This window comes from Phaethon aethereus (assembly GCF_964289735.1).
Source record: "Phaethon aethereus genome assembly, chromosome: W".
NCBI lineage: Eukaryota > Metazoa > Chordata > Aves > Phaethontiformes > Phaethontidae > Phaethon > Phaethon aethereus.
Genome location: NC_138581.1, coordinates 8,287,689 through 8,313,554, shown reverse-complemented (window position 1 = coordinate 8,313,554; position 25,866 = coordinate 8,287,689).

Here is a 25,866-nt window from a genome sequence, read left to right as displayed (position 1 = left end):
CAGAGGAGTTTGTTTGCAGAAACATGTATGTCTGTTTTTTATTGTTAAAGCTCATTCGTCGTTTCCTTTTTCCTAGATTCACTTTGAATGTGTTTTAGGTGAGTGTGAACAAGAAATAGTCAGACCAAAACTGCTATCTGGCAGATTATTGGTGTTGAAGCCTTAAGTAACCCCAGGTTTGGAAACTGTAGTGGAGCTTGATGCTTGTCACAAAGAGTGGACTCAGAAGACCTTTTATAGCAATTTCTCCCAGCTCTTTAATATCCCTGTGTTTTTATTTCTTGTGGTTTCTACTGTGGTTTACCAACTTCTCTGAATGCTTTCAAGTTGTTCTCCCTCACTCCACTGAAGCTTCCCCTTACTTATGATATTAGTAGTCTGGTGCCTACTGGAGTTATTATCTGTTTTCATATTCCCTTTATCCAGCCCAGTTTCATTATCTACTCCCTTGCCCCTCTCCATATTAAACCACATAAACCACATGCCCACATCTATGCTTTTGTTAATTTAGAGTATTTAGAGTTATATTGTTGTCTTTTTTTTTGGTTGACTGTTTGTTCTTTCCTCAGCTGTGTATCATCAGCAAATTTCATCTCCTTTGTGTGTATTTTTTTCCTACCTTCAAGTTGATTGTACATAAACCGAACACAATTGGTCCTTGTACTGATCCTGTTATTGCAAGGGACGCTTGAAAACCTCAGTTGCCCCAAAATTGTGGATTCTGCATTTTTATCATCTTTCTAAAGAATAAAAAAGCTTATTTTTGCAGGTTACCAAGTTTTCATTAAAAAAATTTATATCCTCATTTCTTTTTTCTCCTTTCCACTGCATTGCTAAGGTGGCTTTAGACTAAGTAAGATAATATTCTGTTTTCTTTTTAAAGGTGAGCTGAAAAACTAAAGTGGAAATTTACTTAAATTTGAATTATGTGTTGATTGTGTCCCATCAACCAGTCTGTGGGGGAATTCATCACGTGGAAAAGGTGTAGCTAGCCTTTTCTGAACTGAGGTTTACTCTTTGTTGAACTCCTGCAGCTCCTGGTATGCTAACACCAACTCAGAATACATCGGAGTTGCATTGCAGATACTCCAGTATCAGCCACACAAACCAGCAGACAATTGTATTGGACCAGTTTTACTTTATAAAATACTGTTGTCATCCGTACCTAAAGAAGTTGCATATTAACATTTAAGCTCAGGATTGTCTAGGTCACACATGACTTGTAAAGACAGCAAAGGACTTGGTTTGGTAAGTAGATTTGCTTGGGAAAGGCAAGTTGTGTTTTGTATGTACGAGTGTGTATGTGTATGAGAAGACGATATATCTAGCTTTCTTGATGCTTATTTCTATAATTTTTCCAAGCATGCAATTGGGAGAATCTTAATACAGTCCAACACAAAGCAGCTAAATTAGGGTTGTAGAGAAGGGAGTAAATGCCAGCATTTCCTAATTTTACAGTGCTTTAACTCTGTAAGCTCAATGATCTTCTAATTTGCTATTGTATGAAAATTACTGAACAAAAATAAAAATAATACAAAACAAACATAAAACACCCTTGCTCCTCAAATTAAATTACACTGTGCCAGACTGACACCTGTGTCATTCTGCCAAGTTTAGCCATTAAAACTACAGACAAACTTCATATGGATTAATACAGTAACTAGTCATGAAGCAGACATTATTTTCATCCCTGGAAGAAGTCATACTCATGGTTTCTCAACTTCTTCCCCACAAAGGATGAATATACAGCTATTGGTCAATTATGGAAGGGAACCACCTCTGCTTAAAACAAGTTCCCTATTATCCCCATCCCTATGGTTTCAGCTTGTCTACTTTTATATTTGTCCACCAGTCTTATTTTCATCTTCCCCACAACTGTTTGTGGCAGTTTTGTCCAGAAAATTGTCATTGTCTTCATCAGGATCTCACTTCTATTCTCTTATTTTATGGTAACTGTGCCCCTCTTCTACATGTTGATTTTCCTCCCTTTAATTTCATCACCACCTTCAGAGTTAGAAGTCCTCCTCCTCTATCCAAATGTGCGTAGGAGGGAGGAGAAAGACTCACTTCCAGGTCCCTGTGCATGATATTCCTGTTTTTACCCCAGGTCCAGACGATGTTAGTTTGTTCGCACACTCTCAGTTCAGAAACTAACACCTTGATAATTTTCTATTATCTCTCCCGTTTCTCACTAGTCTGTGTTTCACTATATCTCATTGCCTTTGAGTTAGCCTGAGCCCCTGAGAAGCATAGATACTAGCCCTTTTTGTGACTGCTCTGACCCCTGAAAAACATTTTCAGGCAGTCAAGAGGAAGGGCTGGATCAGGAGACAGGTCAAGTGTTGTCCACCACTTTATAAAGCTAATACATGCAAACCCCATTTACGTGGAGATCCCACGTTGGGGAGGAAGCACACTCAGTTCTCAAGGAATTATCAGAGAATGTAGCTAATAAGATGACAAGTTTCATGAAAATATTTTTCTTTATTTCTCTGTTGGTCTGGTTTTTACAGAAGGAAATTATTTTATAATTTTAGAAATGAACTAAGCCTGAAGCAGATGAACAGAAGAAAAAATGGAGGTTGGAAGTAAAACTTAGAAGAAAAATGAAAACCTTGAGTACATGCACTGTTAGCAGCTTTGTCTGCAATACATACAGTAAATACCACCCAGTGCAACTTATCTGAATTAGTGACTCAGGACATTTTTTTAACAAGATTGAACATCTTAAGCATCTGTATGAACTGACATTTTTTTAATGTACTTGTACTTTTCTGCACAAACAGTGGATAAAAAATTAACAGAAACCTTCAATCCCTCATGCCTTTACCCCCCACCCCGTGCCTTAAAAATATCCACTTGATATTTAAATAAAATAAAATTAGATAAATAAGTTCAGTTGTAATGACAATGTGATACAGATTGTTTGTGCCAAATTCAAACCTAGTAGGAAATTATTTTTCTCTTGCTGGAAGAATTATATACTAATTAACCCTCTGGAAATAAGTGTTTAAAATGGAGAGCGCGTTAGAAATTTAAAGAAACTTTTTTGAATAGCTTATCTTAGTTCTTTTTCTAATATGTAAAAACGTTTGAGGATTACTTCATTTTTCTTTCTCTCCTCATCCCTCCTCCCTCCTCCTGTCCGATGGAGGCCAAATCCTGCCAGGCAGATTAACACAAACTCAGTAGGCCAAATTCCAGTGTGATTTAAATAGGAGTTAAGTTGGCAATATAAACAAGAGTAATTTACATACTGAGTGTTAAGAGCTAGTTGAAAAAACTGCACGGAGGAAGTCACTCACAGTGCATATCAGGGTTTTATTAGTCCAGCAGAACTTGGAAACTATGCCATATAGCACTGAATGCCATCTAATGGTATTGTATATATTAATATTAATAAGGTCATAGCTTATAAAGTAATCCATTAAGAGTAGAAAGGGAGAAGTAAACTTCAGAGTTTGTCTTTCTTAATTTTCTCATCTTCAGATTGTAGAGAAACGTGTTTATTTTCCTATTTATGTGGATCTAGTCCTATCCAATATTTTTCTCAATGATATGGATTATTTAGTGTGTTTGTTAAGTTTGTAGGTGACATCAGAACAGGAGGTACAGCAAATGTTTTACAGCACGTGATTCCAAGTTGAATTCAAAATACGAGCTTTTTAATACATAAAGCTAACAATTGTGAAAATACAGGACGGAAATCTCTTGCTTAAACAACAGATCAAGGAAAAAAAAAGTCATGATTTTTTCATGGTTCATTAGATGAATGTAACCAGTGATACGGCATTGCCATAATAGAGGTAAACACTATTTTGAGATGCATAATTGAAGGTCATCCCTACAAAACCTGTTCAGCTTTGGGCCTCAGCATTGTCCAGGTTAGATGATGCCTTTCAGGGCATCATAAATGGGGGAAATTAATGAGAATAGAGGAAGGCCAGCAATCAGAGGTCTAAAAACCATCACCTAGGAGAAAAGTTTGAATGGATGCTGCTCAGCCTAGGAGCATCGCAAGAGAGGACATGATCACAGGCTTCAAAGAAAGTGGTAACCTTTATTTTTAATTATCCTGATACACTGGAAAAGACAGAAAGGTTTTAAAATCCAACAGGGAAAATTTACTTTACATATTAAGAAAAGCTCTTGACAGTGAGGCTAGAGAAGAAACAGAAAAGGTTGTCTGCAGAAGCTGTGCAGTGTCTACCTTTGACAGCCCTTGAGATGAGATTAGAGAAACATCTGTAAGGAGCGACAGTGACAGCCAGCCAGGCGTGGGAACAGAAGGTGGACTTCCATCCTCATGAGGCCCAAGAGGCCTCCTCCTGCCAGGGGGAAACGTCTCAAATTCTGGGAGTTTCTGTGATGTTACGGGCAATGACAAAAAGTCATCGGTGCTGTTGCCCATTTGAATAGCTAAATGGAAGTACGATGGTGCCTGTGACAAGTTATTTGCTTAGCATTATCGTTCATGGTCCAGCGAGGGTTGAAGAGTGTGTCCTTAAGCAGCCATGATGAATACTTTTATTATCTCTAATCCATATTTTATAGTGACTTATCTCATTCTACAGTGTTACATGCAGGAAAGACAAGACAGACAAGAATATTATAGCCCATATTCATCACACTTTTTTTCATGAGCTTGGAGAATAGCTTCATACTGTAGTCAATGGAAAGTAATAGTCTCTGTCAGAAATTAACTCAGATTTTAGGGGCATTGAATCACTGGACAGAGGTGCTTATCTCTTCCTACTGACTAGAGAGGGAACCTGAGATGGAGAGGCTTCTGATTCAAGCTTTTAAGTAGTTATCTGAATTTAGGAAGGAAGGATCTGCTGTACTCCAGCACACAGAGAAAGTCAGTTGTAGCTTGGACTGGGACCATCACACTCCTGATTTAGTCAAAATAAGTGTTTTGTGTAACAGAACTTCTTGATTTGTTGTAATACAGACAGACTTTAGCTATGCCAGTCAGTTTACTATTGTTCCAAAGAGATTTTAAAGAAATCTATGAACAGGTTTCTTTATCTGTATTTCTTGATACTCTGTCAGCACCAAGGCATGGAGCCCATCTGGCCCTGGGAAGATTTTTTTTTTCATGATGCTGATTACTCTGAAGACAATTGTCCAAAAGGAGAGCAAGAGATAGTTCCTATTTTTCTTTGATTTTTCATTGGCTAGAATGTCTGTCTCCTATTGCAAATTGACTTAAATTCCTTCCATCTGCTGCTGGGAACCTAATCTAAATGTAAATTAAAATAAATACATTTCTTTGGAAAAAGGAAAAAAAGAAAAAAAAAAAAAGGAGGAGGGCAGAAACACCCTCAAACTTAAAAAACTCAGAACCTCGGCATATTTTGTAGTGTCCTAGTTATTTTTGTGTTGTCTCTCTCTTGCTTCCAAAAATATTTCTAATGATATCACACAGGTTTCTTGGACACATAAACAAGGACTCCTGGGCTGCAGTTATTTTATGAATAACCAGGATGGGATATTTCAGGAACCTCCAAATTCTTTCCAGACTTGCAGACAAATGGGGATGAAGCTGTTAGCCAATTTTAAACAGTGGCAGTAGATGGAAAGAAGCCAAGCAGAAGACTTGAAGCGTTGTTGACTAGAACAAGAAAGATGAAACATTTAGAAGCAGCTGTTATTTTTTTATTACATTAATTTTTTTTCTTTTTTAATGACTTTTTAAAATATTAGCATGAATACAAAATCTCAGTCTGGGAATGAATCATGCTTAGGCAATGTATTTAGTCTGTTCCTGCAGTTGCTAGTAAGGCTCAACATTCTGTAGACTTCAGCTTTTTGTATATAAAATACATTTTGTATTACGAAAGCTTACTTCTCCTCCTTTCCCCCTTTACCTTTCCCTTTTCTGAAACATATAATTGATGGGGTAAGGTTGCCTGAGATTTTAGATCTTATTTTTAACTTTACAATTCTAGGACTTCCTGGTTAATTTTATTCTGTAAAACATGCGTTCCTTTTAATTTATTCTAAATTATCTTTCAGCATGGAAGGAAAAGCTAATCCAGAGAATTGCTTATAGCTTATGCAGACTTTCAGTGTAAGGTTATCAGTTCAGATCCAGCCCAGACAGCAAGGGGTCAAAACCAGCTAACTACTGCTAAGCGTTCGGCACCCTTCAGAAAGATGTTCCCAGTGTTGGGTGGAGAGGTGTTCCCATCACACTGCCACAGGCTTGGCACAGGCTGGCAACCCCACTGCCAGCTTCCACAGAGAGGTCAAGGAGAGAAGCAGACACTGAGTGAGTTCTTCTTTCCCAAGCACGGCTGATATTTTTATATCAGATTGGAGGCCTAATAACAAGAGCTTATTCTATCCCATCTCCCTATGATCTACTGCACCAGTCTCTGGATCAATGAAAAAGTTGCTGGAATTTGAAGACAAAAGAAAGTGGTTGGTTTCTCTACCCCCGCATTGCACAGGTCAAGTCATTGTGAGCACAGTAACACATAAATTCTGTGGCTTGTCTTTCAGGCTTGTACCGCTTGATATAAGGAGAATCAGAAATAAAAACTCATTTACGTTTGTAGTTTGTTCCCACAGCTAACGATTTTGACTGTCAAAAAAAATCATCTTTCATTTTCTGTTTTTGGTTTTTTTTTATTTGCGTCCCCCAACTTTGAGCCATGTGTTATTTTATGTGTTCCTGTTTATATAAATTTGGTCACCAGTAAATGAAAGTCTGTATTTCCAGTATCCTTAAGAAATCTAAATTAAACTACCAAATAAATTTAAAATTTAACTTTTGCCTTCATCTTAATTCTACAAAGGACTGGAAAACAAAAATGCAAAATTAGTTTGTTCTTTCAGCTGGACTAATAAAGGGCACTCAGGTTCTTTATTTTTAATTTTTAAGTGACCCTTTGAACCACCTTCATTTCAGACAGTGGACTCCAAACGGGCATACATATATCTGGGTGCTTGTTTCAGCTGGAAGTATGTCATTAAATTTACAAAACCAATTCTAACTAATAGCAGCATAAAGAGTAAATGCTTAAAGGTGACCTAATAACCTGAAAATAACTCCAGCCAAACAAACAACCCAAAAAACAACCCAAAAAGCAAAATTAACCAAACAACTAACCTCTTCACAATCTATAGAAAACCAGAGCTCAGTTCAGTTACGCATTTATATGTTCATACTTTTGTGTGAGACGTCCTGGAGCAGTAGCAGCGCATCCACATAGTTTTGTCAGAAATGGTCAAGAACCTGTGGGAAACCTGTGCCTTTCTGCAGCACCAACTGGAAGCCAGGCAGGATGCTCAAGAGCATCCCTGGTGCTAGTAGGTGTTTGTGTGCAGGGACTAATTCCAAATAACAAGTCCTGAAGAAAACCCCCATTTTATTATCATATATGAAGTGTGGCTGTGTTTCTGGTTGCCACATCTCTTGCTCTGTGTTTGCTCAGATTCTGCAGCCCGGTAAGCACAGTAATGGCAATGCTAATAAGAAGCCATGGGGGTTTATAGGAACAACATGCTGATAACAGGTTAAGGCTTGTATTAACTGAACAGCCTCAGGACCTGTCAGACTTTGCCTAGACTTGTGTTGTCTGATCTTGAGCTTATTTTAGCTTGTTCATTAGTTATAGCAGTAAATTGCCAGAATGACTATTCTAAGCGGTTATTAGCTTTAGCTTAACCTTGTGCAATTGTATAGTTCAGCACCTAAAGAATTTACACCACATATGGCAACAGTCTAAACAAAGTGATAGCTTTGTAAGCAAAGCTGCGGACAACTGAGAAGAGGAAGAATGATCAGACAGATTGTCTGAAAACATGTAAAACTAACTCCAAAATACCCAAGACTAAGGAGGAAGAAACACTCACTGTTTTTAACCCACATAAATTGCATGAGGTACAATGGCTGCAGGTTCCCTACTGGCTGCATAAGTCGTTCCTTTTCTACCCCACCCACCAGAAGTCTCTCTTAAATTAGCACATCCCAGAGGAACTGTAGTTTGTTCTCCATTTAGATGATTTAAACTGTTCCCAATAGCAGCCTGAACAAGAACAAGTAGGCAGGCTGCCACTCTGCTTTTGCCTTTTAGCAGAACTGAGGAAAGAGCATGGGCTCTTTTGCCCAAAGCATGGGCAAAAAAATGCAACAGCTGTGTCACTCCGCGGAAGGGCGTCTCCTGTGGAAGAATCATTATGAGGCCTTATGTTATTTATTATCTCCATTAATGATTTTGAAGTAAACACAAAATATAACACTACTAATCATAAGACTGAGCGGTGCGGTTGACAAGCCTAAAGGAATGGGATGCCATCCAGGGGGATTTGAACAAGCTTGAGGAATGGGCCTGTGTGAACCTCATGAGGTTCAAGAAGGCCAACTGCAGGGTCCTGCACCTGGGTCAGGGCAATCCCTGGTAGCAATACCGGTTGGGTGGAGAACAGATTGAGTAGCCCTGACGAGACATACTTGGGGGTGTACGTTGATGAGAAGCTCAGCATGACCTGGCAATGTACACTTGCAGCCCAGAAAGCCAACTGTATCCTGGGCTTCATCAAAAGAAGTGAGACCAGCAGGTTGAGGGAGGTGATTCTCTCCCTCTATTCTACTCTCATGAGACCCCACCTGGAGTACTGTGTCCAGCTCTGGAGCCCTCAGCACAGGAAAGACATAGACCTGTTGTAGTGGGGCCAGCGGAGACCGCCAAAATGATCAGAGGGCTGGAACACCTCTCCTATGAGGACAGGCTGAGAGAGTTGAAGTTGTTCAGCCCAGAGGAAAGAAGGTTCTGGGGAGACCTTATTGCAGCCTTCCAGTACTTAAAGGGGGCTTAGAAGAAAGATGGGGACAGGTTTTTTATCAAGGCCTGTAGCGACAGGACACAGGGTAATGGTTTTAAACTTAGGTTTAGACTAGGTCTAAGGAAGAAATTTTTCACAATGAGTGTGGGGAAACCCTGGCACAGGTTTCCCTGAGAGGTGGAGGCTGCCCCATCCCTGGAAGCATTCCTGGTCATGTTAGACAGGGCTCTGAGAAACCTTATCTAGTTGAAGATGTCCCTGCTGATTGCAGAGAGGTTGGACTAGATGGCCTTTAAAGGTCCCTTCCAAGCCAAAGATTCTATGCTTCTATGATAAAATGCAGAAGAAAAATACAAAAGCACAAAAAATAAGGGTAAGGTTGCTGTTTTGTTTAACTTAGTGTAGATTGTTAGTAAGTAAAAAGCCTGAGTTCTATGAAGCCCAATAGAAACTAAGAAATCTCAGAAGAAGTAGCATAGTCTGTACCTGCTCAGTGAGGATCCATATGTAGGAAAACCCATGTCCAAAGAGAATAAGGAGTCTGTAGTGGATGTTTAACAGGGTAAGAATCCCTAGGTTAATGCTGATTTTCTTTCTTTCACTCTATTTTTTTTTTATTTTTTCCCCTTCCGAAGATGTTATTGAAAAACTGGAGAGGATTCAGGGGCAAATAAAAATCAGAAACTGCAGAAAATTGCAGTGAGTTTTTTTAACTCTGATAGGTGACTTCATTACAGGCAAGGAACTTCATACAAAGAAGAAAATAGTGTGTTAAGAGATCTTTTGCAGGGAAAGGTATACCAAGAGATGCATTAGTCATACCCAGGATTTGAAGATCAGTTCAAGAGTGGTAATATGAATTTATGGCCTGTGAGATGCAGGAAATAAAACTAAGCCTAGGATTAATGTAAACTGATTTTAACTACCTTTGTGAAAGAAGTAGCTGGTTTAAATTAGCTCTCTAGGCTCCTGCAATAGTCATGAAAGAGTCGGGTAGCTCCACTGGGTGAATTATCAAATGAGGCTGGACATGTATCATAGAGTAGAGACAACTGTCCTCTGCATACCTTTCCATCAACAGGGAAGAGGGGGAACCAAGTGACCAACTTAGGCTAGATGCTTAATTTAGATGGTTAATAGGCATATGAGAGAAATCCTGTTCAGAAAAGATACACTGGGTTTTTTCATCTTTAACTCAGGGAATTTGTGTGTAACTGAAGCATTACATTTTAAAGCTTTTAAAGGACCTTTGAAGTGCATCCTTCTCTTCAGGTATTAGTTTAATGAAGCAACACTTGCCTGGAACTCCTCATTCTCCTAAGTATGGACAGCTTATTGAAGAGAGAAACAGCTTCTTATGGACAGCAGCAGCATACCTGGTTCCTAAAATTGCACAGAGATTTTATAACCTCCAGGAAAGTTGTATGCTCAAGCAAAGCATAATGGGCAGATAAAGACACAGAAGAATAGAACTGTATGTATAATCTTTATTTCTCATTCAGTTACTGTTAGGATATGATAAACTGCATTTATCTTTGATTTTGACATTCTCTTACCGCAGAGAAAAGAGTTTGATTCCTACAAAAAATCCCAGAACAAGAGTTGTTCTTCAAGTCAGTCAGAATTCTTTACTCAGTTACCAGGTAGGTAGGGGAGATTGACAGCCAGGATGAGCCACAATAAATACAAAAAACCTCAAAAATATTTAAATGCAATAACTTAACAGTGTGATTGGTGGTCTTCCTAAATAAATGAAACATTAGAAACTTGGAGTAAAGGTGGGCAAGGGTAAAAACGTTTTTTAAAAAAACCACTTTTTTTTAAAACTAAGGGCAAAGGACCCAGGATCATGTTTAGATTGTTTATTTTAGTCCACTGATTGACAAACTGCACTGTATAGAAGAAAAATTTACGCTGACTGTGAAATGCAAAATTCATAAACCAAGCAAAGAAGGAGGACCTAGTCCTCTGTATAGCCTAATATTTAGGACAGTATTCTAGAAAATAAGCAACATGAACTGGGAGTTCAGATTAGTCTTCCATTCCCTGAAAGAATATTTTATTTACCAGAGAATTGCAAAAAAAGAGTACTCAGCACCAGGATGTGCTGAGATATGTTACTGGTTCTATATGTGAATGTAGCACTGAGGATTGCTCAGTCTGAGGTAGATTGATGCTTTATCCTAACGACTAAGTGCTGCCAGTAGCAGGTGGAATAGAGACCAAGTATTCCTAATTGTTTTCTTAGAAGAGACCCCATAAATTTCAGCCAACTTCCAATTTAAGCAGAATATACTCAGTGGGACTCTTGTTTTCAGCCTAGAAACTGAAATTTCCCAGGAAATAGTACCTGCAGTTCTCTGTTTGGGCTTTTGTTGTGGGCAGAGGCAGGGAAGAGGGATTATAGCTTGTTGGATCTGAGAAATTTCTTGGGAGTTTTTCTTTAGATAAATAGGAGAAGTTGAGTCTCTAGGAACAACAGCCTGATACATTTCCTAGAACTCACCTGGCCTTATAGAAGTAATTTAAATAAATAAATAAATAAATTGTAAGAAAAATCTCTTGATGTGTGTCTCTTTCACACTGAAGTAAGGGCAACTGTGATGGGTGAGCAGTCAAACATTGCAGTATTTAGCAACTCTAGGCAGGTTTTCATTCCTAGGTATATTTCAACTGTATGACAGCTCCAAGACTTGGACATATTTTAGCCATAATACAATTTTTTCTTCAAATATATTCCTAATTTCTATGTGAAATTCATATATAGATATTACTTTCTAAAATTTTTATCTGCCTTTGTATTTTTACAGCCTGTCCATTTTATTTTTACATTTGTTGCTTCCTTTAAGAAATTCTTTTTCTAAATTTCCACTGGTGAGGGCCACCTTATTCACACAAAGGAAAATATTCAAGATATCCATATTCATAGGTAAGAAGCAAATACGATAGTAATAGCAAAAAGCAAATTCATGTATCCTGTAGGAGATAAGTTATCCATGGCAGTATTTGGAGTTATAACATTTGTCTGTAAATGATTTCCAGAAATTAAAAAAAAAAAAATGGGAACTATTTCTTTACAGATTTGGGTGTACCATCTCTGTTTATCAGCTTTAAAAATTTAGGATATGGGAGCATTTTTCTGCTGCATTGATATAAGACTGTAACGTTCAGAAATCTTGGTGGAAGGGAAACTTCTGATCTCCAACCTCCTGATTATGGCCCTTCTTTGCACAAAGTGAGGTTCTGTCTTTTTGCTCAGAAATGCAGCGAGGCAGGCATGAAAACAGAGAACAGGACCCTGTTCATGTGATGGCCAACGTGGAGGTCCTTCCAGGTGATGGCGACATTGTTCCCTCCTCCTGGTCAGGATTTCTCTATGTACTTCCTGATTTGGTCAAACAACAGTTTCAGTAGAAGTCATAAGAGAGTTCAAATTACCTCATTAAAATCTTAGTGTTGTCCCAAATCTGGGTTCTTCCACCTGGCGTGCAGAGAGCTGAAAAACACATAGAGCTGAGGTATTTGCTTTTATTCCAAATCCACACAGAGTTGGGTGCTAGGTGGTAGGCGCACAAAGCTAGCACGCCTCAGTTAACACACAGAGAATATTTATACATTTCGAGCAACAGTTATCAGTATTTATTTAAAAGTTGACTCCATCACCCTTGTTCCCATGGATTCTCACAAGCCTCGTCTCCACTTTAAGTCACAGCGTCCTTTTTTCCTAGGCATGCCCAGTGAGGAAGGGGCTTTTGTGAGGAGGGGACTTTCCCTGCCCAGGGGCAGGTTTCTATTATGCCAATTATATGTTAATTAGATGTTAATTGGGGTAGTTCACTCAAGGTTCAGTAGCTTTGTTTCTTTTGTGAATATCTTGTTCCTTCTCTCAAGGTTGCACCTTGTTAACTGCTCACAGAGACTAAACAATACCCCCAGCTTCATTCCTCACATACCTTCAATGTTAGCACCTTAGTTTTTCTTTCCATTGCAACCCAAAATGTCCCACGAAAATTTTCGGAGTGCCAATTTTCTGTCTTTTCCAAGAACAATCATATTAGAAGACCTAACCCGAACTGTCATCACCAGATAGTAATTCTGCTGTTGACTTCAGCTAGGGGACTATTTGTGTCTTCCTTCAGTAACACAGTCCACTAGAACTGAGAACGCCAGTACCATCTCATCCTTACATTATACTTGTTTGGAAGTAGAACATGGCAGTTTCTTCCTCCCTTCATATCCATCATATTTCCTATTTGGTTTACCGCTTTCTATTAAAACCTTGGGAAATACTTGCTTACCAGTACATAACAGAGGGGTATTTTTTATTCCCAGGATCTAAGATAAATTTACCAGGAGGAAGGCAACTGAAAGACAGTCTAACTGGTGGAATCAAGGGCAGTGTTTCCTAGTTATATCTCAGTTCCTCACCAGAAGAAGAGAAAGGCCTGAAGCCTTTCACCACAGTTTTCCTTCCTGGATCTTCTGGGAAGCAAACTCTGGTGTGCAAGCCACTGGGGTCCAAGGCATGCTCATGGAGGGCCTGGGGCAGCGAGATGCAGCCTTTGTCTCCCTTCACACAGAGCTGTCCTAATTATTGAAAGCACTTTTGTGCATATATAACTTACGAGGTGCCTTTGCGGTGTTCCCATCTTTGGGTTTAAAATCTGCCACCCTGAAACTCTGGTATTTCCTAAGGACCAGGCTTAAAAGTAGAGCAGAGTCCGTCTGGAATGCAATTAAGACCTCAGAGCTGCAATGGTAACTTGATCTGACAACATCAGGAAAAGTCAGCACTGGCTTTGGAACAAGGAACTCCCCACACTCTCCCTCCTGCTCCTCCCTGAAAGCCAGCAGCATCTGGGAGATTGCCGCATGAGAGCAATTCGATATAATAACAAAGGTGTGCAAAGTCATATAAATCCGAGGACAACTTTCAGTCATGACCATCCCTCCAAAGCAACGGGTAGCGTCAGAAATTTTTATTTTCTCTGGAGGAAATAATAATAATTAATAATAATAACAACAACAACAATAATAAAAAAACAGCAATAACAATACAAAATGTTCTGACTTTCCAAATGTAGCTGTGCTTGTGCTTTTTTTTTTAATAAGAAAACCACACTCCCCTGATGATAGACCTGCTGAATATTTCTTTCCTTTAGCAAAATCCTGATGAACTGACATTTCAGGTTCATGCAAACAAATTCCCTATAGGATGAAGTTATGATTTATATCACTATTAATATTGCACTTGGATGTGGAATTGCTACTTCAAAAGATTTCACCTCATTTTGGTGAGCATGTGTTTATCTGCAAATCAGCTGCAACTCCCCTAACATTCTTCCCCTTTTTTCGTGAGGAGAAACAGTTAGAAAAATTAAAATAAAATCTATTAACTGCTTGTTACTGCGGGGGGAAATAGCATTGCATCCAAGCTCACATCTGCAACCATTGATTCTGAAGTAGTGACTGACAGCACCCAAGTGACTAAGTAGGTTATAACAAGCTAGCTTCAGGCTGCAACAGCCAGCGGAGTGCAGAGGAGAAACATTGGCCTCTAAACTTGTCTTAAGTCAAAGGAAAGGCAGGAGAAAAGGAAAGAAAAAAAGAAACATGGAAGAAAGAACCCTCTGCCAACAGTCATTGTCCCTGTTCTCTTGTTCAGCAGCAGCAGCTTATAATTGCCAGCTTTCTTTAATTCATAGTTGTATCTCGAGGGGACAAGAAAGAAAATTCTTTGTAACAGATAGCAATAAAAGTATTTTTCATCTCATCATTCACAAACACATGTGTTTTTATATGAAAGCTATGCCTTCATGTATCCACGGCATAACACGGACCCAGACAGGCAGAAGCAGCCACAGCAGCACACAGGGACATAATCCAAATGAACGCCACTCCACTGCATGAAAACCCACGTGCACACAACAGCGTACGATACGCAGCTGAATGTACTCTGCCCAGATGGACATCAGACTGGAGCACATTCAAACACAAAAAACATATATTTTCTGCAAGAACTTTGCGCTTCTGAGACTTTGTTTCTTCCTTTTAGGTCACTCCTTTCCCCAGCTCTCTGCAACAGCCATGAAATGTTTTTTCTCCCACCCAAAACCCAAAGGATTTGCACTTTCACTGTCATACAAATTATATTGCTCCTTCATGTCTAAGCACTCAGCATAAATGCAAATATATAATATCACAACATGAGGCATATCCACACTTCAGGACACTTAAAATGCCATTTTAAAACTAAAGTCCTGATGACTCTCAGGCAATGATTTCTATTATTGCACTGCTGCATTGTGGTGATTATAGTTTCACTGTAGGTCAGGCTGCAGGAGACTCACACAAGCAGAAAATCTGTTCATGCAGCATCATTCCCCAAAATGCTGGCAAGTCTCAGTGAGCTGAAAATGTTCTTCAATTTGTCCCAGTGCAGAACAGGGAATTGTCTGAAGTCTAGAAAATGTTCAAAGCTAGCAAATTATATTCCCCACTTTCTTTTCCTTAAAAATGAAGATCCTTGATAGACCACTTAATTCTACTTCAATGGACTCAGGCTCCCAGCTAGAGATCTATTGTATTCGATAAAGCTCTGGCTGAGGCCAGGTTTTGCTTACAATTTGCATGATTCACAGATTTTAAAGGCAGAGGGGACAATGAGATCATTAAAAGAGACTTCCTGAATACTGTAAGTCCTTATTTCCAATGGAATACCTCCACATCAAGCCCACTAAAATATCTTCCTGTCCTTATGTAAACATTCCTCTTCTTTTTCTAACCTTGCTCAAAACTTAGCTGCTTCAAGAGATGCTTAATCTTCCAGAGAGTCGTCCAAGCTTAATTTAAAGGCATGAAGACAAAAAAGAATCCACTTTTTCCTTTAGCAGTTTGTTCCAGTGGTTAATCACCTGCACTGCTAAAAAATATTGTGCTTTATTTCTAATTTGTCTGGCTTCAGCTTCAGACATCGTCTCTTGTTATGCCTTACTCTGCTAGATTAAAGAGCTTTTTAGTAGTTAGTGTTTTCTCCCTGTGAAGGTACTTAGACACTCTAATCAAATCACCTCTCAATCTTCTTCTTGATAAGGTAAATAGGTAGAGCTCTTTAAGTATCTCACTGTAAGTCATTTTCCATGGGTCTTAAATAATTTTTGTAGTTCTTTTCTGCATCTTCCCTGATTTTTCATCATTGTTTTTGAAAGATGAGCACTAAGAGCATTAAAAAAAAAAAGAAATTATACAATCTCTTTTATCTTTGTCATATATAAATGTTAAACCAGTCCCTATTCCTACTTATCTGTTTAGACAGTCAGGAATTGCATTAGCTTTTTCTCATTATAGCAACAGCTTGGAGGATTTGCATTGGCTTGTTTGCCCACTATAGCCCCTATAAGCAGAGCTATATTTCCTACAGTACGGTACAGTCCTCTGTTTCGTAGGTCTGCCCTTCATTTGTTTGACTTACATTTATTTCTTTACATTACGCCAGAAAGAAGGCAAATATTTTCACGCACACTTAGCAATCCTGTTGGAGCAATGGTGTTTCAGTGACACTCTCCTCAGTAAAAAAATCACTCCTCAGTTACAAATCAAAGCTTTAACAACAACAACAAAAAAAGACTTTTTTAGGGGTGTAAAACCACTGCACTAAATGAACGAGAATCTGTGAAATATCAGAATAATAATGAAGAGTACAAGAACAGTGATCAAATGTTAGTGGTTTGTTTGTATTTAGTTTTCTACTTGCTGTTTGGTGACATGTAGGGTAGGACTTACTTACCCACATTTAGGCAATTTGAGTAAATATCTTGTCTACAGTAGTCATCATACCACCCTCTAAATGGATGGCGAGACACAAACCTCTACCTGGAAAAGTCATCCTACCATCTTAAACACTATTTCAGGATGGAATGAAAGGCCCTCTAAAGATGCTTACCCATTTCTATTTACAACAAAATTGTTTTACATTATTACTTTACATTAATCACCTAATTTTCAGATGGCTAAAGTTAGGTGAGGTGAATCCTATTCGTATTGCCTTCTGGTTTAATGTTTCTGTGAACTGTTAAAAGTACTATTTATCATTACAGAGATGGTTGCTATGTAGTAATGGGTGACATGGAGCATGAAATGTGTTTAAAGTGTTCTGACAATTGAAAGGAGCAATATTACTCTGTGAATTCAGAAGCAGATCGTAGTTTTAAGGCAAAAAAAAAGGCCATTGTATCCAATTCCAGAACTGGAAACTCTTTCATTACCTTACCAAAGATCCAGTTATCCGAAACGCTGTAAAAACAGTGGTCATCATACCTGCAGAGGAGTGCGAATTATTCACTATGGGTCCTTCTGGCAAATTAGGGAATACTAATGGATGGTCTGATGGTTAATTTACAGACAAGACAATGAAGAATCTAGTAGTTAACTAAAATAGAAGTTTACAAGGTAGGGAAAGAAAATGCATATAAAGGAAATTAGACAGTTAAAGCTACTAAGCAAAGTAATATGTAAACTGGTGTATAAATGAAGTCATAAGAAATGTTTTAGTGGAAAATAGACACCGCTTCCAATTACTACATTGACTGGTATGTCATGGCTTAGACATTGGTGCAAATGACTGGTCTTACGAAAAGCGAAAATTTTCAGTCCTAGGTGAGATGAAGAGAAATAGCTGAAATGTTATGAACAGCTTTCAGAGCACTTTTTCAAATGCTTGAAGGAAGTCAATATTTCACTTCCAAAAAAATTGTGATTGGCTCTCAGATTAATTTAGGTCTTTTGTATTTTTATTAGCTTCAAATCCATACCTTTGATTAGTTGTCAGTCACAGCTTGCTTTGCTTTCATGACCTCTAAACCCTTTCTATAGTGTACCACAACTAGGCATGTAAATTTTCTGGAAGTTTTGATGATATGAAGAAATAAATTAAAAAACTCACGCATCATTTTTCTAGAAAAAATGGAGATGGGCAAACTGCAATTATTAACAACAGTCAGTTGTTCAGTGAAACCGGGGTATAGTTATTCCTTCAACAAATGGAAGTGCATTGTTCATAATTCAGTAACTTCATAGAAAGGGTAAGCAGGATACTTACTGAATGAATAAATATAATATCATTTACCTTAGAATAACAACAAATGTACCTAATATTAAACATGAATTTGTTCTGCACACAGCAGTAGTATTCATTACATCTTCTTTCAGACATTGAAAAGGATTAGACATCTAATCTAAGATAATTTTCTAGACTATGAGCATAAAATAAGGGGAATATTTCCCATCTCTTCATATTCTTATAACCAATACAGTAATATGACATGGATTTAGTATGTTGTTACTTGCCACCCCTCCCAAAGTCAGGAAAATTAGTATGATAATTATGTGTGTAACGCATACATATGACTATATATCTATAGTAGAATCATATAAAGAGTCTGCCATGATATGGAGTGCTGTAACATACAGAAGCTGTAATAGAAAATATTGCCATTTTTAAAATAGAGCCGAAGTGCAACTTCAATATTACCATTACGGATGCTGTCCTAAAAAAAGTATTTTCCATTCTAATGAAAGTATTTTACATAACCTTTTTCATTGTTACTGCTTTCATTTTAGACTATGAAACATATTGGAAAAACAAATGAGGCTTTCATATGTTTTCAATCTTCTGTTTTGTTTTGGTTTTGTTTTTCTTTTTCTTTTTTATATCATATCCCTGCATGCTATCCCTGAACAAAAACTCACTTATGAAAGTTTATCTTATTCTTTCACATCTTTTTGAGACACATGCAGTCTTTACAGGCAGCAAGGACAAAATACAAATACGCAAACAAAGAGAGATAGGTAGCTGAAAGTTGAAAGTTGATTAAAATCTAAAATCTTTCAGTAGAAAGCAAGTCATATAACCTACCAATCTCTGTAGACTCTGTTTCAGAGTACTAATCATCTAACCACTGGATTGCTTCACCACACATTTTATTTTTGTTGAACTTCAGCTTTCCCTATCTTGCAGGATCCAGCCTCATTCCATTTTTGGTACATGCATCTTTCATATATTTGTGCATGGTTATTATAAATAAGCAGCAGGGCTTTAGGAGAACGAATCTTGTCAGATGAACTCGATTGCTTGTTTATGACAGAATTACAAAATTAGTGGCTGAAGGGAATGCATTTGGCATAATATATTTGGACTTTAGTAAAACATTTGATACCGTGTCTCAAAAAATTAGTTTAAATTGGCTGAGATATGAACCCAGCTTCATGTACTGAAAACTAACTGAACACCCATAAAGCAGGAGTAATAGTAAGTGGCACTGAACAGAGATGTCTGGGATTCAGAAGGCCAGCCAATATTGAACTTCTTCATTAAATGTGCATGATGCTGTGATGGAAGGTTGTACAAAGACAAAGAAAAAAGACACGGTCTAAGATGAGTAAAAGGTTTGGGAGAGAATAACTACTACTCATTTACAAGGAATTGTAATTGATTTCTCTCTTTACTTTCATGAAAATATTTGGAATATATATTACTGTTGAAGGAGCCAGAATATAATCACTATTATAAACTTTCCTTTTCCCCTCTTTTTTGTAAGTATACCCAGCACTATATACATTGTATTTCATGTTATGCATTATCTATTGAATATTACATGACAGGACCTCACATCAGCTAAGAATTAGCTGTGGATCTTGCTAAATCTTTGTTTAAGTTTTTAATCCTCAAAGAAAATCAAAAGAACTCTAACTGTGAAAAAGTTAAAGTTAATTAGAATAAAGACTAACTCCATGATTTTCCCAGGGATCAAAGTAAGGTCAACCAACCTGTAAATATTTAGGTCATTCTTTTGGCCTTTTTTAAAGGTGGATTCAATATTTACCTTCCTCCAGTCATTGAGAACTTCATCTGATCACTACAGCCTTTCACAGATGATACAGAGGTTCCTGTAAGTATATCACACCAACTGACTCAGCAGCCTTGGATACAGCACATCTGGTCCCATGTTGCTGTGTGGGTCAAGATCCCTCTCTCTGAAGTTACTGCAGCATTTAAATTTATTTGTGTTATATCCCTAAATGTTTTCCTGGTTCAATGGGGAAGGCAGATAATCTGATTTATTATGATACAGTATATCACTATCTGGGCCAAAATTAGTACCTTCAGAATTTACAAAATTACACAGATGTAACAATATCATTATATCCTATTACTATATCCTATTACTGTATCATATATATGGGTAATGATCTTAAACCAATCTAGAGTTTTGCAATGTGTGAGATGTAAATGCTTTGGCTTAGCAATATTTCTCTTCTCTTAGTTCTTTTTATGCCCCAACTTGCTGCTCATTCTCTCTCTCCTTCATATTATATCGTAAGCTCTTTGCAACAGGGCCTGTTCATTTGCATTTGCTCTACAATGTGCATGTCATGCTTGAGAGATACTGACTGTTCTGGTATACATGAGCGCTAGCTACAAGCACTGTCTCTGTTAGATGTACCTGAATTGAACTGTCAAATGGTAAATAGTGTCTGTGGCAAGTACGCTAACTGTGAGTGGCAAAGAAGCCCTGGAGATTGATGAATAATAAATAACAGCTCCCCTTTCTTTGTTAGCAGTATGTCCTTGTTCACCTGTGCTCATGCTGGGCAGATGGTAAGTGCTGAGAGTGAGTTCCACAATGTTGGCATGTGGGTGGAGGGGATGTCTTCGCATAGGGAGACTTAATGTTAGTTTAGTCTTTATGTCTGTGCAGGGCACACCTTCAAAGGGGCTGAGGCTCAATCTTCTTTTTCCCTTTGCCATGTTTTTGCACTGACAGAGAAAACTAAAATGAGGACTGGTCAGACCACAGGGTGATTCACTTCAGATTCTGCACTGCTAAATCCAGAAATCACTGAAATTTGATTAAAAAAAAAAAAAAAGAATGGGACTTCTTACTGATGTTGGTAAAATGTAAAGTCTTCTCTCTTTCACTTTTTTCCATATATTTCATGAAGTTGTTCCGGAAATTCTTAACAGGTATATTTTCAGCTTTTTATCTGTACATGTGTTTATGTTTATCAATAATCAATAGGGAAAACACTTTATCCAAAAAGTCCTTTACCAATAAGTGATTCAGGTGGTTTTTAGTCCATTTAATTCTGATGAAGTAGTCAGGAGTAAACTGAACAGTAACTTGTTGAACAAAATAACGAAGCCTATTGCTCTGGATGAAATTCTGACATCCCGACAGTCATCATTGGGTTTTGGATCTACAGAAATGTTATGCATAACCATATAAAATGTATTTAATCACCAAAGTTTTCTACCTATCCAAGTGTAGTGATTACTTGATCTTTTAACTAGTACAACTAACATCTGATTTTCTGAGCCTGTGGGTCACTCTCATCTATTTTATTTACTTACTCTTTCATTGGCGATGAACCATGATGCTGTAATGGCATTAATAAAAAAGAAATCGAATGTGTGATTGAAAAATGGTCTCCAGCTTTGAAAATAAACATGTCTGCTTTGCTTGAGTACTTGTATTCACTATCTGTTGGAGACTATTATCCAGTCACAACATTTAACTCCAATGACATTACGGGGTAAATTCTCATCTTCATTTCCAGCAACTTACAAACATTTGTGCTTAAGTTGTTTGAACAAAGACAGGCATGTGAAAATCAAGGGCCAATGAAACGAAACGACTCAGAATTTCAGCCACAACTCTACAATAAGTTTTACTGCAATGTAGACAATTCCTTATAGCAATTTAGGCTTTGACACTCAGTAGTGAACATGGTGGAATCCTACTATAACTCAAACTATTAGCTCCTCTCTTTTTGCGGACCTACAAGTCCTTAATCTTATGATATATTTGGTTGTAAGAAACATATTTCTATGTACCTGAGAGGTCTACAGCTCTGCAGACCTGCAGGTAATATCACACTCCTGAAGTCTGTTTAGTCCCTGACACCGGTGGTAGCTTTGTAAAAAAGGGCTACAATCTAGCCCCAAATGCAGCGTAATGTCACTGTGACTCTTGCATTTTAAGGCAGCTAATATTAGCTGCTTAGAATATCTTAGTGCAGGAGGACTGGGATACTTGATAGAGATGTGGTAACTAGAGTTTGGTTGTCTTGAGGAAGAGCAGGAAAGACAGGCTGATTTCCCACATAAAAGGTAAATATACTAGCTCCTTAAGATTGTATAAGGGCATTTTCTGATTATTCAGTTAAATCAAAATTGTAGTCATGGCTCCATAGTACATAAAGTCTAATTATGCAATTTTATGAATAACTATAGTGAGCTTCACCAAGGTTCATATTTAGGGCAATATCTGATTTACTAATCTTGATGGAGACTGACATCAAATAAATGCAGTTGGTCAGCACAGACAAGACAGACACTTCCTGCCACATAAAGTAGGCAAAGTCCCGGTCAACATGTGATCTTTTATTGGAAAAGTAAAGGCACTGTTAGACTGAGAATGTTGCTTACAGGAAAAGAGGAAAAACGCGTTATATACAAGTAAAGCCAAGAATTTATTGTTACTGCAGTTGAGATCTTTGAAGTCTGGTTATTATTAGCCCAGACCTAATTGTACAGAAAAAGGAACAGTTATGCAGTTAAAATTGTTATATGCACTTCTGAGTTTCCACCCCTTTTCCTGGTGTTATACTTACCCTTTTCCTCAAGGTCCCAAGGTCAGTGGTTTCATTCTGGTGGTGGTAGCAAGAGGCTACGGTGATTTTTCAGCATTTGGAGTTCTTAACTGGGAAGAATGTCATGCTAATGTTGATATTTTCTTCTTCCTCCTCACTCTAGAATCCATATGGGGTCATTTTTACATATTGCCAAACACATTTTTACACCTTGCTCTTTCTTCATTGGTCTGCACCTTCACAGTAGACCCAAATGTACTATATATGTTCCCTTTTATGAATGTTACATATTATTTTATTGTTGCCTTTGTTACCCCTAAAACTGGTTTTGCCCAGCGCAGGTATGTTTGTCATTAACTGACCGTGGATGAGTTGTTAATAGCCGTGGGGTCTCCAATGGCCCTATATGCCCTATCTTTTATCAGTCCATGCCTGTACTTCTCTGCACTGCATCCCATGTCCCCACTTCTTAAGTCTTCTGCTGTGATACCAGGTCTGTATTTTCCTACACTATGTCATTGTATCACTGATAAATGCCTCATTCTACATAAAATAACCACGGATTACTGCTATCTATATATAATGTGGTTGTATCACACAAAGGTAAACAAAAGCAAAGCGAATCAGCCATGACCAGACACCTGGTCAATTAGACGAAAAAATGTATTTACAGCTAAACCAAATAAAACAGAGCTGCAGCCAGCTCAAGAAAAGATCAGACAGTGCAGGCCTTGCTAACCCCAGACTTCAAGGTTCAGACCTTGCAAACTCAGGACAAACCATGTGGCCTGCTATCAGTCACGTCAATGCAATATTACAGGGCTACCACTGTTAGAGCACCAAGGCTGAATTCAATGCTGCATCGAAGGTAGGCATGTAATTTCAAGTAGTTGTGTAGACTTACTCAGCAGTTAATGGAGTAGGGATGTCTAGAAGGAAGTTCATCCATTTCTGAGGTAATGTCTTAGTAACTAAGAAGCTGAGATCGACCAGTCTGTGGAGCTGTCTCTGTTTCTGTTGACCGTAGCAGGAACTTATTTTCCTTGCTTACATATTTAGATACTGGGTCCAACTTGTCCGGATGTCTGCAATCAAATGAGGTAACTCATATCCAAATTTTAGGCAAGCAAGTTGTTAGGACAGGATTTTGAGAAACATTAACATCCTGCTTTATTACCTCCATTTGTTTCTAGATTTGGCAGACTAATTCTATTCTAAATAAGACTTCCCTTCTGGAGTTGTATTTTGTGATGGTGTTTTGTCAGAGGTACGATATCTGACAAATAAGTAGTGGAAGTAATGTCAGTATCTAATGGAATCAGAAAACTTTTAATAAATTGATTTGTTTCCATTACCTTTTCTACACATTGTTTCTTTTTTTATACGTTGTTTTGTTTATTTGCATAAATTATAAGGTCTTCTGGGAAAACATCTTTATTTGTTTCCATGGCATTATATTATCGGATCCTGTTTATGGTTTAGGACCCTAAATGCTACAATAATAAGGACAACTATTGTTATCATATCATCATGCTTTCTAAAATTGCTCCTTTTTAAAATTCCTAGCAAAATGTTGGCTGAAATGGCTCTATACACAGTGCTATTGTATCCTAGCATTTCAGACACTTTTACTATGACTTTCAGAACGCAGAACGAAGCTACAATTCGTATTCTGAGATTTCTACTGGATGTACACTGGTGACTACCAAAGTTGATCACATGTCCTACAAAGATTCATTTACAAAAAAATTCACAGGGTCATTTTTATCAAATGCTGTAGGATCTCTAAAGAGAACAAGGGAATCAAACCTCTGTTTTATATCCCAGCTGCATACATAGTTTGTTACCATCATTCTGTTTTATCCCAGATGTTATCTTCTCCAGAAAAGGTATATTCACTTCTCACCTGTGTTTTATCAATGACTGCCCATCTTGGATATATGGTTGAATTTCACTCTTAAAAAATTCTCAAGACACAGAGAATAATAACTAACAAATGCATCCCATTTACACTAACAAATGAACAGATCATTCATCTCTGGGAGCTTGTGCATATGGACTATTTAAATTGTCTTCACTTGATATTATAAGAAATATCATTCTTAATTTGCTTGGCATTTCATTATTTTGTTCTCCTAAATAAATGAATTCTGAAAGGTTACAGTAGAGATTCCTATCAAACATCTTATCGGGCAATGAAGAGAGAATGAAAAAAAGCTGCCTATGTACGTTGCAAACTCTAATCTAAATGTGTCATTAGATTGTGAACGATTTGTTAATATTGTCCTTGAAAGCGACCTTGTGCTGAAGACATGTAGAAGGTTGCATTGCAGCCTTTATCTGAGCTGGCCTCCAAGCTTACTCATTGTCCGCCTACTTGTGGAGAAATGTATCATTTCGATCTTCATATTCAAATTAATCTAAGGATAAGAAAACGCTTTCAAACAGCTTTGGTAGAAGGGCTTGAAAATACAGAAAATATTTTGTGGAATAGTTTATAAAAATGTGCATGCAGAAGGATCTGGTGGTAATTCAGGTGGAGCAAGAGGGTTGTGGAGTCACTAATCTCAGGGGTTCTAAGTGTAACTGGATCCCAGTTTTCTCTCTGACTGAGATTCATAAAGTATGTAGTTTCCTTTTCTTTGTTATGCTGGCAACTAAAAATTCAGGTTTTAGCACTTCAATTTCCCCTCTGTGAAGCAGGAGACGATATTGCATTTCCTCACACGGCAAAGCCGAGAGTTTGATTATACTTATAGGTATGAGACCCTTATATTCGTAGTGTCGTGGTTTAGCCCCAGCCGGCAACTCAGCCCCACGCAGCCGCTCGCTCACTCCCCCATGGTGGGATGGGGGAGAGAATTGGAAGGGTAAAAGTGAAGAAACTCATGGGTTGAGATAAAGACAGTTTAACAGGTAAAGCAAAAGCTGCGCACGCAAGCAAAGCAAAACAAGGAATCCATTCCCCACTTCCCACGGGCAGGTGGGGGTTCAGCCATCTCCAGGGAAGCCGGGCTGCGTCACGTGTAATGGTTACTTGGGAAGACAGACGCCATGAATCTGAATGTCCCCCCTTCCTTCTTCTTCCCTCCCAGCTTTATATGCTGAGCATGACATCATATGGAATGGAATATCCCTTTGGCCAGCCTGGGTCAGCTGGCCCAGCTGTGTTCCCCCCCAGCTTCTTGTGCACCCCCAGCCTGCTCGCTGGTGGGGTGGGGTGAGAAGCAGAAAAGTCCTTGACTCTGTGTAAGCACTGCTCAGCAATAATGAAAACGTCTCTGTATTACCAACACTGTTTTCATCACAGTTCCAAAACATAGCCCTGTACTAGCTGCTATGAAGAAAATTAACTCTATCTCAGCCAAAACCAGCATAGGTGGGAATAATAAAATATTTCTAAGTGTGGTTTTTTTACAT